This window comes from Calypte anna, chromosome 1, assembly GCF_003957555.1.
Source record: "Calypte anna isolate BGI_N300 chromosome 1, bCalAnn1_v1.p, whole genome shotgun sequence".
Classification (NCBI taxonomy): domain Eukaryota; kingdom Metazoa; phylum Chordata; class Aves; order Apodiformes; family Trochilidae; genus Calypte; species Calypte anna.
The window spans coordinates 175,452,596-175,469,252 of NC_044244.1; the positions used below are offsets into that span (position 1 = coordinate 175,452,596).

The 16,657-nt window shown below is 40.0% G+C and overlaps 1 protein-coding gene across 1 annotated transcript in view; it reads left to right on the forward strand.

The window, feature by feature from the left end:
- The window catches only part of LOC115599222, a 146,495-nt gene that overhangs the window by 80,941 nt on the left and 48,897 nt on the right, over positions 1-16,657 (forward strand). The gene's annotated exons all lie outside the window — the stretch shown is intronic.

Here is a 16,657-nt window from a genome sequence, read left to right on the forward strand (position 1 = left end):
TAAGCTCTATTTTTAGTCAATAATAGCAGTATTTATATTGTTTCCTTTTATTTTACAAGGTGATGCTTTAGTCTGCAGTTGAAGCCTGTTAAAATCTGTGAGAGGTTTTCCCCAAAAGACTTTTTTTTCTCTTCCTCAGTAGCCAAATGTTACATTTATGCATGGAAAAGTAAGCTATTTTAGGATCAGTGTCTTTGTACCAACATACAGATGGTTTTGCCTCTCAGTTGCATGTTAGTTGGGTGCCAGCAGTGTCCATGACCATCACACAACATAAAAATGGCAGCACTGGATTTAATCAAAGGTACTTACAGTTCAATATAACTTCTTTGGCAGTGGGCAACATTAGATATTTGGAAAACAAATGTAAGAAGAGTGTAAGCATAGAGTATTCCCTTCCAACTTTCTTTGAGATATTTATCATGCAGACACATGGAAGACACTGTACTGCAGTTTTGGAATTAATAGCCCACATGGGCCTTTTTTGCCACTAGTTGTCTTCTGCATTCATTTGTTCTTTTCATATTAAAAGCATCCTGTAGTAATGGGTTCCAGAGTTTATTTGTGGAGTGTGTGAAAAAACACTTCTTGTTGTAAATTTGCTACAGGATTATTGATTTGGTTGTAATTCTTGTACTGTGAACAACTGAATATTGGGAATCCATGCAGGAAGTACTGAATATGTGAGAGTAAGGAATTTTTTTCAGCCTGTCTGACTGTACTTATTGGTATTGAAATTTATCTGTCTGTTTATCTTATGCTCATTCAGCATCTTAAGGTCCTTTTTTTAGCAATTGGCAGTCAGGTTTTTTTTCTATTAATGTCTATAATTTAATAGCATCGGAATACTCTGTTCTTTTTTATTCTTCCATTTTCCAGATCATTTATGAGTATATTGAACATACATCTGTGACTGTCAGGTAATATCCATCCCCTGTAAATGAAAACAACCAATTATTCCTGGAGGGCTTTTTTCACTCATAGTTAGCAATGAAAAGACATTTTTATTTCTTGGCATCTTTTTTGGTTTTCCTCCTTGACAGCATAATTTGAGTGTGATAGATAACTTCATCAGAAGCTTTTCAATGTGGAAGTTCATTGTATCAGGCAAATCTCCCATATCTGCATGATCATTCAAAAAATTTGTCCTCCAAATGCCACACTTAATCTTCCCTGTTAGCCTTTAGTACTATCTGTGTATTTATTCTGCTCTTAAGCATACTTTCTAGTAATTTTCTGCCATGCCTATCAGTCCTACAAGCATCTCTTCCACAAACAGCTTCAGAAGCATTTTGGTAAAACTGGCATTTATATGCCACCCTCCTTTCCTCCAGTCCCATAGCCAGTATATTTTAGCAATACTGACACATTAAATGAATAGCTCAGCTCTTCTCTTTCTCATGATGAGGTGCTTGTTTCAAGTCATCTACACAATTCTGATTAAAGTAAAAGCTGTTGTATTAAAGGTATCTTTAAAACTGTCATATTGTTCATCTACCAATGAATATACAAGAATATGCATGCCACCATGCAAATTCTGTATTTCATTAAATGAACTTCCTCCTGTTCACTGAAATGGAAATTTGAAGGTGGGCTCTTCTTGCTTACTAGTTGAAAACATTACTGTCTTCCCACTTGCAATTTCATTAGAAAGTAAGTTTGCTGGTTTGTATTTCCACAAAAAAAACCCCAAACATTTATTCTTAATTGTTACTTGGTCCTAATTTCCTAATTGGAATAGATAGTAGAATTCAGTAAAAAGATATTTGCCAACTTCATATGGTTTCCAAACGTTCAAGCATGTACAAGTAGTGTCTTTGTTTAACTGCCTCCCCACCAATACTGTGTAAATATTTTTGAAAGGATGTTGCAGTAATACTGTTCTTTGGCTGGAAGTTCGTGAGAGAGAAGGCATAGAAGTTATGTTTTAGGGTTTTTTTTCTTTTCTGATGGCTACATTTCTCTTTTTGTTTCAATTCAGGAAATGCTAATATAATAAATAGGAGTTCCTTGAATCTTCTTTGCTACTATCCATTGGCTGTATCAAACAACTTTGTAATATTGTGGTAACAGCAGTGTAACGCAGGAAGTTGTGCTGTTGCTTGGGGCACCATCCAGTCTAGAAATCTACTGGAGGCACAGAAATTCTTTAGAAATTCATGGGCTTGAATTTGAATTGGCCAGTGCTTTAAAGTGTCAAAGCTGGGTGTTTGTAAATTTCATTGAGGAGAATAAATCATTTTACTTCAAAGTGCTGCTTTTGGTCTGTCTGGTGTATTTCAGGCAAATGTGAATAATCTGTATCTTCCTCTAGGCCTTCAGTCTGCAAGAGTCTGTCATGTCTCTCTAATACCCAAATTTTCACTACTTATCCCCTAAGATACAGACTCCTACATATTTTATTTTTTTATTACATGACTTGGGAGCAACACAGAGATAAATGAAATCTGTTGCAGTTTGGTGTGCTAGGATTTTTTGTCTTCTAATTTCTAAGAGTCAGGAGGTCAAAAAAGAGCTTATCTGTCTCCACTTCCCAGGAACTCACATACCCAGGTATTTAAAGAACCAAATACTCCACAACTTACTGAGATTAGCAAATAGAGTGGAGAAGACCAATGTAGGAATTCAGGGATTCCTGTAATTCAGGAATACTTTCCAGAGAGTTGTGCAGGAGACAGTTGTTCAATTCTCAGTACAGGGCAGTGATGTTAGCTGCACACTTTAATGGGTGCCAAGCTAGGCTGACAGCTTAAAAGGTGCAATTAAGTTTTCTTTGGTAAACTTGTGTCACAGCAGGTATTACATGCTTTTAAAAGATGACTCACACTTGTTACAGAATTTTGACAAAATAATAGTGGAAAATAATGGTTTTAGGGCAGCGATGTGTCATGTCTTGTCTCCCCCTCAGAAGTTGTTTCACTGAAACATTATTTGTGAGGTACTAAAGGAAGTGTGTACCTAAGGTGGTAGGGAAGTCTGGTGCCTGAGAGACAAACATTTTTCACCTGGAAAATGTGCTTGTGTTTGTAGGTCTGTGTCTATATCACAGAGACTCCATTAATGACAAGAAAAAAGCACTTCTACAATAAAATCCATTTTACCCTCAACTACTCCTCTGAATGTAGGTTACCTGGTTTAAGTGCCCCCAAAGTGCTGGTGTTGGTTGGTTATTTGAAGAAGTGTCTGAGGTATAGGTACTTGGAGCTCCATAGGTATATATGGAGGTATAGGTGAGCTCCATCCCTCCTGTAAGGTACAATCTGGCATTTGATGGGCCTGCCTGGCTCTCCATGCACTGAGCAGAGGAAACTTAGAGACCCTGCAGGTCTAACTTCTGAATCCAGTACCAGGTGGTATTAAAAAAAAAGATCACTAAACACCATCTAGCTCTTGCAGGTAACACAGAATCTGCACTATGCACTCTCTGAATTAGTAAGGAAACAACACCTCATATATTGCTTGGTTACCAGCTCGGCTTTTTCTGGTATCAGTGGTAAGTCTGCTTTTACATTTTATTTTAAGTATAGTTGATGAGCACAGTTTTGATTTCTCGTGCTTTAGTTCCATGAACAGCTTGAGTACATAGAACCAACGGGGGTGGAATTAATAATTTTACATGTTTTGGGCTTGTTTTAACCTGAATTCTTGGTCTGGTTCACTATCCTGCCACATGAATATGTGGGCTGGTGCAAGAGGGGGTTAGAGTGGCTGGAGATGAGAGAGGCTGAATTGCTTCTTCCAGCATCAGTGTGAGCTTCTGGTGTCTTGAACTGTTGTGGGCCTATAGTTCATCTGTGCTAAGCCACTTGATTCAGAAAATGGAAAGCAAAGTGCTGCCTTGTAACCCACATGACTGAAAAATTCTTGTGATTCTTTTAGGAACATTTTTTTTTTCTGAGAAGTGCTGGTTGATGATATAAACAGTGTTTCAGAGTTTAGGTCAGAGGTTCCAGAGATGCTGGGTATGTTTTGACACTGTTTAGAAATGTAAAAAGTAATAATACTGTAATCTATAACTATAGCAGTAATTATCTCTCTGTCAGCTGTGTGATGCTTGCCTGACCTTCTGACATCGTTTGATGCCAGAAACATTCAAAAGTAAAAACAGCAGAAGGAAAATCAGAATCATTGTGTTTTTCATGCACTACTTGTTCAATATTGCTGCCCTGGACCAGAATAGATCAGAAATTGTTCCATTACTGAGCACATGTGACAAGCCTTTTATCTCACAGCTGCCAGCCTCCAATGCAGAAGGAAGTTAGAAATGTTGCAACTTTTAACAGTTTAAAAATCTACTACAGTCTTTTGGAATTTGAGTATGTCAATGTATTTACAGACCTTAGGCTGATCCTTCATTTTCTCTGTGAAAGATGCAAGCAGAGTCTTGATTTTACACCTGAGGTTAGAAGATAGGTGTATAAAACCTGGCTCTGAAATAAGTTTCACACACTATCTCTGCTAGCTGCAATCATAAACTAATTGTTTCACAGTATGATTTACACCAGCTCTTACATCCATTATCTAGTAGTTTGTGTTTTCCTAGGTGAAGGTTAGGCAGAATATGTTTCTTCCAACTTTGCCTTACATTATAAAGCTGATTGTAAAGCCCCACGGAGACTTTGCCCAGACAACCTTTGGGCAAAGATTTCTCAAGTCAAAGAGCTCTGCCCATTCTGCTGTGAGGCCCACGACGTGTAAGGGGATGAAATAAGAAGCCTAAATTTGAGTGATGGAGACATAGTATTCAATACTCTATTTTCTGAAAGAGATGATGTGCTTGAAGGCACACTTATTTGGGTTTGTTGGAGCTGAAGACTTCTGTCTGTACTTCAGTTAAATGTGCTCGTAAAGGTGGTATAATTCATAAGATATTCATAAGATAAGAGATGCAGGAATCTTGGCAGAAGTCTGGCCCTCAGTGACATTCTCAAAGTTGGTTGCAACATGAACAAGAGCAGAGTCTAAACACAATCTGGTTTTGCTACCAGACCATCCTTCCTCAGGAGTGCTAACTCCAATTGTTTTCTTTCTTGCAAAAACAAATCTCAAACTACGTCCTATAATCATGTGAATTGCTTTACTTTATAACTTTAATGTTGATACTAATGATGTTAGCAAAATAGCTGTTCAATATAGAGGCAGGTAGCCTGAAACATCGTCTTCATGGAATTTGTCTTTCAGTAATTAATACAGCCAGTATCCCAGCTGGAGCAGAGCATGGTGAAGTAGTCAGATAAGGTGACCCATTTTGCTTCTACCTCTACCCTGTTATGGTGGAGTTTCTTACTTCTGAGCAGGGTGGCTGCCTTTTCATTCTTCCCCTGCACTGTCCTCATGGTAAGGAGATTACTCTTCATGCCCAGGAGCCCTCCAGAGTTGCAGGCATTTCTGAGATGATCAAGTTGTCCTAAAAGACAGCCTTCCCTGCTTTTGTTTCTTGGTAGTAGAGGACTTTGTTTTCCAAGAAATGGCCTGTTCTAGCTCTAATAAAAAGACAGGCTAATTGGAGCGAAGCCTGCCTGCATTCCTTCCTGCCTTCCTGCTTGCCTCCCTTCCTCCCTCCCATTTCTAACAGTGAGAGCTGGATATTCCAAAACTCCAGGCTTTCTCATCCAATTGGTTTTCAGTGCACCTGAGAGCACTCTGGTCAAAGTCTGTTCCCAGCAATGTGTGGCTGCAAACATAAGAGCCCTTTTCTTTTCCCTTTTGTCTTTTTTTCCTCCTCCCATCAGTCAGCTCCCTCACACCAAGCTGTCTGTGAATGAGGCAATAGTGTTGCCTCACACATTACTCTGAAATCATGATGCCAAGATGAGTTCAGAGAACAGGGGAAAGGAAACTCAGTATAAATTTTAGCTTTGCTCGGTCTAAATATTTTGTACATGGACAGGTAAACTTTCAAAATCATCTGCAAGGAGAACTGTTGATTAAAAATCATCAACAACAAAAAATATGTTGATTAAAATCTCATCTAATACATCTTCTAAACATCCTTAAGTTCTGGGTTTAAAAATCTCAGTGTGCCCATCTCTGAAGATGAGTGAAACTTCAGTGGAAATAGGATCAGGCTTTGTGAATTAAGAAGATGTAAATGTAGCAAAACAGGAAACACTAAATCCATCCCACTGAGCTGAGTAGCTGAGCAGCCTTTGGAGGATTGATGCCAAAGACTGATGGTCTCAGGGATTCATTTCTGATGGTGACAGAAGGGGGCCCTGAATTAGAAAAGGCAGGTGAATAGTGTACAGTTCTTGTGTTTACCAGCAGTGGCTGATAAGAAACTGTTTAATTACACATTCTTACTGATTTTTTTTATCTGAAATCATCAACAGGGCCAGTTTTTAGGCCATTCCTTCTTTATTTTAGCAATGGCATCTTGAGCTCTGTATCCCTTTTAAGAGTGCTTAGAAATTTTAAACTGAAAGTTGACACTGCAGTGTTCATGTGTAAGAATAAGAAATGCTGTCGTATTGTTATGAAATGTTTTTTGAAGGAGGACAGTATTGTTACCTGTTAATTTTCCTGCAGCTACTCCTTGGAATTTTGCTTTTGCATTTATTTCTTTAGAATTAAAAAGGTGTAGTTTTTTTGTTTGGTTTGGTTTTTTTGTTTGGTTTTTTTTTGGTGTGTGTGTGTTTTACCAGCCCTCTCTTCACTAGAACAAGAACAGACCAGAGGAATAGAAGTTGTCCCAAACACATAGCCCAAAAAGTTTGTCCAAATGCACATTTATAGATTATCATATTTATTCTGATTTACCAGGTATCTTTTAAATTTTGCTCAAGGTATTTTAGTGATGAAACTCCAACCTCTTGCACCCTGACTACTCTGCATGCAGATTGTTGGATAGCAAAGGGTTTGGTTTACTTCTTGGCAGTGTTAATCCTGAACTCCAAATGGAGTGAAAAGCCCCTGTCTTCTTGATTGATGAGACTCCTGAGATGCTGGTGTCAGTTTCAAAGAAATAAAATCTTTTGGATCATTCTGATTCATCAAGGAGCAAATAGTTTTGTGTTTCCAAACTGAATGAAAAGTACTTATTGAATAGTTTGTTTGGCAAATTTCACAACCTTCCTTACATAAAGTGTTTAACATAATGTTTTTCTTGTTTTTCTGACAAAAATGTTGAAGTCAGCTGAAAGTAATAATCCTAACATAGCTCCACAGCAATTAATATTACCTCAAAAAGTTACAGTTAAATCCCTTGATCTATGAAGATACTTATTTATTTTTAAATTACATTGTCAGTATTCTTTTTACACAGTATTTTGATCAGATTCATTATTTTAAATTTAGTTTTCATAAGGATTGTTCAGAGACAAGGGACGTGCTTTGTGTAATTTTAAAAAAGTCATCATCTTATCTGTATAGGAAAGGAATGATCATCTTCATCTTTATAAATAAAATTTAACATAAATGTAATTTATATAAGTTATTAGAAATGCATTTTATGTATAAATAATTTACCAGTAAATAGTTAATCTCGCATGGATGTGGATGAGATAATTTTTATGCATTTTTTAGATGCAATATAAAGTGAAATTGAAGTTTGCAACTGATTTTGGAGTAAAGTTAATTTGATGTAGTTCAAAAGGTATATGAATTCCAAATCTGTATTGGGGTGAGACTGGAGTTGGTTGTTTTTATTGCTTGGCATTACATGACTATTTGTGTAGTTGAAACTGATAACATCTGTTTATGCTGTAAAAAAAGCTTTGGAACAGCAAATGACTATGGAAGCAATTGGGAAATAGAGGTGATGCCCTCTGCAAGGGCAGCCAGCAGTTCCTCCAGGGACAGCAATAGCAGCAGAGCAGCTGGGCTTGGTGGTAATTTTGCTGAAACCCTGTGAGCAGAGACTGCCTGCTAAACACATGGAGTGAGCACTTTTCTGTGCCAGCCCAAGCCTTGTCTCAGTAGCTGTCCCAAGCTCACTCAGTGAGATTTGCCATCCAAGTGAGATTTGGTCACCTTGTGACCAAACAGGGGCTGGAGATGGGCATGGATTTGTTAGTGCATGTGTCTCAAATTAAACCTAGATATGCTGCTTGGCTCTTATAGAAATATTTATCATATGTAAATTGAATTATTCAGTATTCTGGCATGATATTTGTTACGGTAATTTTCAGATCTTCTGACTGAATTATTTTGCAAAAACTGTAACGTGAAGTACCAGTACTCTTTAGTGACATTTTTTGTGTTGTATTTCTGATAATACTGCCTGTTTGCAGGAACCCAATCACATTTTATAGCAGTGCAGCCTCATTATTCATAGACACTAAAATTGCTGACTTACATGTCAGCATTAGTACACAGCCTTAGAAATGCATTGCTTTTACAAGGACAGACTGAAATGTCCTGACTCTGTCAGTCGATGTGGGACACAAGCTGTCAAAATAAAAATCTCTGTAAATGCTTAACTAGAGGCAATCAGGAGCTATACCAGTGAGTTGCACTATACATACAGTCGACACATTGAATTGCAAAAGGGAAACATTTGTTCTCTCTTTTCTTCTGTTTGTACATCTTATACCAGCAGCTGGGCTTGTGCTTTTAGATCCAACACACTGTTTATTTAATTGGATGACAGTACAATTTTCTACTGTGTTTTACAGCAGCCACAGAAAAGAGCAGGGGATAGAGTACACTGGCTCCCATAGGGAGGGCAGGGCATGTGCTGAATTGGACCCTAGTAGACTGTCTGTTGTATTTTTGGTTATGAGATTTCTTGAGTACAGTTTTCTTCAGGGACATATGTACAGTCATACCTTATCAGTCTGCTTATCTGTCAGGTTTTGCTTAGGCTTTTCCTGGCCCTGTGATGTATTTGTTACAGCAGAGTGGAAAAAAAAAAAAAAAATGAACTATGTGTATAGTTCTAACAAAGTCATTTTTCTTCTGCTGCAGCTATTCCTTGTTTTCCCCATCTTGGTCCCTCTTTTGGGACTTGTGTCATTCTTATTTAGGCAGGGTTCTCACCTTCTCTGCATGTTGATCAGACAGCACACACGGTGGAGCTGGAGCCTTTGACTTTTGCAGCAGTTGTTCATGGCAAGAGGAAAGTGAAGAGGTTCAAACATTACCAGAGGTGTATAGTTGAAAATGGGTCCTGCCTGGACTGCCAAAGTGCTTGTGTAGTGCTTTGGAGCATGGATAGGGTTGAACCCATAGTCCCACTTAAACAGTGGTGCAAAGGTCTCTCACAATACAAAGCCTCCAGGCTCTTTGTGCTCTGGAGAGCTTGTACACTGCTCTCTCCCCTTTCCCACGCTAGGGAAGCAGGGGCTTCCAGCTGTAACACACCAGAGACAGAGGCCAGCACAATGCACAGGGAGAGCATTTTTTATGCAAATGAGTCCAGCAAATTGTGTGTTCCGTCTCTAGCAGAGATAATCCCTCTGAAGGTACAACTTTCCTTGGGCTTCTGCTGCCACCCTCTTGTTCTGGGACATATAGTATTTTACAGTACTGAAATGGGATTATGCAGCCCTCTGTGTAAGTGATGTGCACTAAAGCTGCTGTATGTGGTGTGTATGTGATATATGCAAAGCTGAATCAGGGGAAGTTTAGGTTACATATTAGGAAAAGGCTTTGCACCCAGAGGGTGGTTGAGCACTGGAACAAGCTCTCTGGGGAAGTGGTCACAGCACCAAGCCTGCCTGAGTTCAAGAAGAGTTTGGATGATGCTCTCAGGCACATGGTGGGATTCTTGGGGTGCCCTGTGCAGGGACAGGAGTTGGACTCGATGATCCTGATGGGTCCCTTCCAACTCAGCATAATCTGTGGTTCTATGATTCTATCTGAGAAGGCTCAGTTTTCCCTACATGACTTGAGCAGCAGAAACCAGCTCTGTGCTGGGTTTTTTTGTTTGTTTGTTTCAGGTGTGACAAATAATTTCCCTGAACTTTTCTTATAAGTTTCTGAAACTTATTTTCTTAACAAAACCCCCAAAACTAACAATCAAACAAAAAAGATACATATGTATACTTTATTATTATATGCCTTTTTATATAAATACATTATATGTATTTGTCTTTAATGCACTTCAGGTTTTTAACAGTATCTCTCTGTTCACAGTTAGCTTGCTGTCTTGTTGTAGCAGCAAGTCCCCTGGGCGCTGTTGCTTCAGCTCTAATTTTAGAGAGAAATCAGTGCTACATAGGTCTTACTCCGTTATCCAGAGTGTGTGTTCATGGGAATTGGGGAGTGTGAAGCAGTGGAATGTGCCTGAGTCTTCTACTGTAAGTCATGAAATACATCCAGACCAAGAGGTAGGTCAGGGCTTATATACCCCATGCCTTAGACAGAGTATAAGGGCTCAGCTTCTCAGCAGTCTTCATCATTGCTCTCACGAAGCTCTGCCTCAGAAGAGACATCTCCCTTCCTCTCCATAAGGTCTGGAGGTTTACTTGCAGAACAGAGAAACAACTCATGGCTCACATAAATGCACAGTTGGGAAGGCTCCCAAAAGGGAAGCATAGCAAATCCAAGCCTGATGTTTATGAGTCTGAGTATAAGGTGAGTTTGGGTTGGGATTTTTTCAGAATTACTTTTCTGAAAGGAAGAAATGGTAAAACAAAAAAGTCTTCCCAATAAAATGTATCAGAAAAGTGAGAAAGCAAGTGGATATACTCCAGTGTTTCCACTTCCCCATTCATTTTTGAAGAAGCTATTTTTTCCTGGTTTGGGCAGGCAAAACTTAAGACATGGAAACCTGGCTGCTATGATTGTCTGGTGTACACATGGAAAAATAGACAAAAATATCAGAAGTTCACTCCTGTCATGTCTTGTATGGAAGGCAATACAACTTCAGAAAAATTATTTGTAGAAGGTTTCTGTAAAGCATCTATTCAGGTGACCTTTTGGTAAATTCCTGGATCTGAACACAGAGTGATAAAGCAGTGATTTTGAGATGAACTGGTAGTTTTTAGATGGGGCCTGCTGATAATTCACAGTGGGAGGAAGGCCATGCATTATTTGAAGCATGCAAATTTCATAATTGTGCCACTCTTTAATTTGGTATTACATGGTTTGAATATTGCAATGACTGTTCATTTGATACAAAATGAAAGTGCTCAGAAAATAAAAGTTTCTGAAGTTTCTGCATTGCAAAATGTCCTGTGGAGGTAGACATGCAACTTTGATGGTCCACATTGGAGAAATGTGCAGTATTCTAGACTGCTTAAAACTACAAGAACTGATTAAATCATTAGCGTTTTCTGAGAACCAGGCAGACAAAAAGTCAGAGAACTTCTCTTTTTCTTAAGTGTTCGCTTCCATCTTCTCCATAATCATAGTTGCAGAAGTTACATATTTCCTATTAGTGGTATTTTTTCCTGTACTCTGCATGTCCTTGGTCCTGGGATAAATGCCAAAAAATGTGTAGTTGTTCATTTTAATTGATTAAACCTGATCCATGATTGTGACTACCATGCAGGGGATGTCTGTGCAGGTTAATACCAAATTCATCAATTCAGTTACTCTGTTACAGTTAATCACAGAAGATCTGCATCCCGATTCACATTTCCTGTTAGCTTTATACCAGAGTAAGTAAAAATAGAATCTTCTTCTCTTTTAACTCCACAGGCTGAATGCCTCCTCACTCCCTTCAGTAATTACAGCGCAGCAAGAAGCTTTTTGGATGGCAGGCACGTGGTATTGGGGAGCAATCTGGAATACCCCACATCCAGAAGAGGATCAGGTGGACAGAGGGAGTCCAGGAGAGGCAGGAGCTGCAGGAGGGAGAAGCGGCTCAGCAGCTGCCACTCTTCCCTCTGCTGCAGCAGCCAGGGGAGGGCACTGCTCACCGCAGCACCCAGCATCACTCTGCTGACATGCCAGCTCAGGGTGCTGTGTGAAATCCAAACCCTTGACCCCTTCTGAGAGTTTTTTGGTTAGGTTTTAGTGGAGTCAGCCTTGATTCATGTGTGAAAATAGTTTACCAAAGGTTCTTGAAATTTCAGCTCAGCTCATCAGCCTAATGAGACGTCTGTGTCGCTTCAGCTCTGGGAATTATTCTCCACTCCTTGTTCCAGCAGTGCAATCCTTACATGACTGTGCTTTGATGTCAGACAACTGTCTTCCTAGGCTAGTGGGGATTCAGGTCTGTGTAGTTAGAGCATTTTGACATGCAAATCCTCATATTCTTACAGACCCATTCTGTTTTCTGATGTGTTGCACCGGGTTTTCAACCAGTCATTCAGTCTGTTCGCAGGCTGAGTTTAGTGAAAGCTAAGACAACTGACTTAAACTTGACATATAATGCTGTGTCAAGGTATCCCATCTTTTTAATGAATCCTTTTCAAGAGGGAATCTGGTTTGGGTGATTAAATGTATGTTGTCCACCTTCATGCTAGCCCTTGTGGCAATATAAAGACAAATCTTGGCAATAAAAGGTTATAGTGAGTTTTAATCCCCAAACTACTCATAGCAAACCTCAAGTGCTTCTTGTCTGCTTTCTTTGGGTGTTGTTTTCTGAAAGCATATCTGGAGCTTCACCAAGTACTTGTCTTTGAGTCCTTGTTTCACAGCAGGAATTCAACCCAGAGTCAGGACTGTCTGGTTCTGGGATGACAGAAGCTCTCACAGTTGTTGGCATTGCTTAACTGAGGAGTCACCTTTTGTCATTATCTCTTCAGGAGTTTTGGATGGTAGGGAGCTCTGAGTCAATGTATAGACATTTCTCTCCACAGGGTATTTTTGTTAAGGTGTCTCAGAAGTGCTACCTTTTCTGCTGAGCACTGGTTTTTATATACACGTCTCTGAGAGCACTCCCTAGAACATTTAGCTAGAATATAGTGGTCGTGCTCTACTGGATGGCCTATTGTTTTCTACTGAGAGATTCTGATCTTGGTGCTGAACTGTCCAGCTGTCCATGCCTCTCATCTGGAGATCCAGCTACTGTGAACTGCCTGAAATCTCATCAGCAAGAATAGCATGTGCCTCTTGAGAAACTGGGATGTTTTCCCACTCTCCACAGTCCTGACTGGCTGCAGCATACCTGCATCCTTCTTCATCTTGGCTAGCAGTGTTTCACACACTTAACTGTCCAGCAGCTTCTTGTTTGTTTGTACTCAGGATCTGGGAAAGCAGAATGTGGTGGGTTTCATTGATTGTCTCACATAAAATACATTGGGACAGTGCCTTTTTTTAGGTTATGGCTTGTTTGGAAATACGTGGCCAAGGACCCACCTAGCCACCACACATGGGATGAGATTGATTTTTAGTGGTGAGTCTTACAAAAGGTGGTTGGGGAAGGGCTGAATCAACTTTTTCCACAGTGTCTGTGGTGTCCAAGGAGTGTCCATCACTGGTTTGGGTGCTCTTCCTGGCAAGTAGTCTCAGAGGAAGTATTTCTAATACATTCGCAGCATGATACCATCTTACCTAAGAAGTAACTATCCATGTTTCCCAGCAAATTTGAGACACAGCCCACTGCGGGAGAAGTTCTCTACCATATCTAAGGTTCCCAAAGGCATGTTCTCAGACTAAACTAAAATCCTATAGTAAGGACTAGAAGGAGGTCCAGCCTCTTCTGACAACAAAATCCTCTGCTCTGGAGGGGGAGATGTAGGGGCAGGCATTGATAGGAAATGCAGGTGCATGGTAGAAATGCTTATATACAATATGTTTGTGGTAGATCTACCCCCTGTTTCTGCTGTCACCAGTACAATAAGAATTAGCTTTACAGAAATACACAGAAGAACCATTACTATGTGTGGCTTTTTTTTCATTACCAACAACTGGACAGTGAGGTTAGCTGGTTCATAGCAACCATGAGTATGGAATTTATCTGACTGGGAGGGGTTTTTTATCATATATATTTACTCTAATATATTAGAAATTACATTTAAAAGGTCCTCCTAGCTCTGGAATAAATTACTGTTTTCAGACATTCTCCACCTCTGAAAACCTAAGGGTCATTTTAAGGGAACAGAAATTATTTACCATATGGCACATTTAAAATACTCAGTAATTTGAAGGGGGTGTTTGCTGAAAACAAATTTTATAGCAAACCAGACTGAAAATTTTCTATAGCTTTGAAAAATCCCCATGAAAGAAATAAGATGACAAAACACTGGAATGTATACCCTGCCCTGCTTCTTGAATGTACGTTTTTCTGTGAATGATTATAGTCTTTTCATTGTACAAAAGCATTCACCAGACCTTTTCAACTATATAAACTCTAATGATGATTAGCATTTTAGTGTGGAGACCTGAAAGCATTCTGTGAACATGACTGAGTTCACATCCAGCTCTTCCTGAAGGCCATTTCCGTAATAATACATTTCATCTGCCTCTGAGTTTTTGAATCCCCAGCTTTCTGTATCAGGAGAAAAATGGGCACATACAAGGAGGTGAATTGCAATATTTAGGTTTTCAGACCCAAAAAGGATGCTTAATGGTCTTCACTATCTTCCTTTTGCAGCTGGAAGGCTGAAGGGCAGAATGCAAATGATTGCCCAGCATACCACAGGAGGTCTCTCCCAGTGCTGAAGGGATCACCTTGATCTTTTGATCTTCAGTCCTGAGCCACCAGTCACAAAATTGTCTCCCCTGCTATGCTACCATCAGCTCTTGCTTTGCTCCTTCCTACTGAGCTCTGAATATACAAATTAACATTCTTTGTACTGCCTGTTACTCCTTCCAACTTACTGTAATAAGGCAGATCTTGAGTCCTGCTGCCTGAGCCATTCAGGGTGCTGTTGGGAGGTGTCCTGGTAAAAATGGTGTCGTTGCCCTGTTTAGTGACTACAGCATCCCAGTGACATGATTGACAACCAGTAGCCACCCAGTTTGTACCCTACAAGGGCTGCATTTGCCAAGCAAGGGCTCTGACAAGGAAGATGTCTCACTCAGCTGGAGGGCACTGCTGGGTAGCAGTTCCTCTGGGCTGACTGAAAGGTATCCAGCTGTGGTAGGCATTTCAACACAGCAGATGCTGGGTATCCTGGTTTCCAGTGTGTATTTTCAGACAGTTCTCAGCTAGAGCAGAAGTTAATCTGCCAGAATTGCCTCTTCTTTCTCTCTTTATTTTTTTTCCTTTTTTTATTTTCTTTCTTTCCTTTTTTTTCCTTTTTTCCCCTTCCTTCCTTCCTTCCTTCCTTCCTTCCTTCCTTCCTTCCTTCCTTCCTTCCTTCCTTCCTTCCTTCCTTCCTTCCTTCCTTCCTTCCTTCCTTCCTTCCTTCCTTCCTTCCTTCCTTCCTTCCTTCCTTCCTTCCTTCCTTCCTTCCTTCCTTCCTTCCTTCCTTCCTTCCTTCCTTCCTTCCTTCCTTCCTTCCTTCCTTCCTTCCTTCCTTCCTTCCTTCCTTCCTTCCTTCCTTCCTTCCTTCCTTCCTTCCTTCCCTTCCTCCCTTCCTCCCTTCCTCCCTTCCTCCCTTCCTTCCTTCCTTCTTTTCTTTTTCTTTCTCTTTCTCTTTTTTTTTTTTTACCTTCATTCACTAGGGACCCTAGAATATGAAAAAGGGAAAGTAGCATGCCTAAATGAGGCTGCTGAGACCTGTACATTTGATTGCACAGATCAGCCATCTGCTTTGCATCCTATACCTTCAGTCCTTGTTAATACACCTGTTATGGGAATCTTTATTCTATCAATGACTAGCTGTTTGTTCTTAATATGCTTCTCTCTCTGTATAAATTTATTAAACCCTTCCCTTTAGGCATATGAAAATTTGGCTTTCCCTTGAAGGTGGCTGTAACTATGAAATCAGATTTACTGCATCCTTATCAGGATGCTCAGCTCCCACATCCTCTGCAGGATGCATGTGTGGAAGATGGGCTGGTAAAAGAAATGTGCACAACTCCTCAGGTATAAAAAAGGCTGAGTTTTCGAGTGACTGGAATCTGTGTAAGAATTCCTGAGGTCTTACAGATAACAATATGGTAAAAATAACTGGGGAGGAGCCGTAAACACTTCTAGGTTTAAGGGCAGTGGATTGCTAGGAATGATGGAATGGCTGTGCCTTATGGCATGTGCCACAGAGGTAGTAAATTTGTCTTCATTGAAACTCTCAGTGGGCTTTGAGGGGAGCTGTGTGAGGTGACCTCTCGTGGGCCTCCCTTCTGGGAGGATCCAGAACAGAGTTGCTGCTGAGAGTGGGCAAGACAAGTTTTGATTTCTGAATTATTTAAAGTTTTGGGAGTTTTGTGGTTTGCGTATAATGAATAAGGAAGGAGAGAGATTAAAAAATAAAGATGGCTTGGGATTTAAGGGTTCATTTGTTTGCTATCTTCTGGGTTTGTTTTGTTTGCCCTGCACAAAATGGCTCAGAATAATGTGTTTCTTCACTTGAATTCTGCTCTGGTGAAATTCCAGCTGAATCCTAAAAGGCAGGGCCAGATCCCTTAACAGTGTCCATTGGAGCATTTGGCACATTCTACCACTTTTCTCTACTACCTTAAACTTTCAGAAATCATGTGCTTTTGAAAATTAATGATACTCTTCTCATGCTAATCAATGTTGGTAGCTTTTTGTCTACAGAGAGCTTAATCCCTGGAGCAGGGATGCTTTATGTGCTTGCCAGGGACTGTCAGCTGTCGCTGGGGAAATGATGTGTTCAGGCGTATCTCACTTTAAATAATTTTTAAAGTAAACACTTTGCTTTGTCTTCCATATGAGTTATGACCCTAATGATTTCTGGTTGTGAGTTTCCTTTCT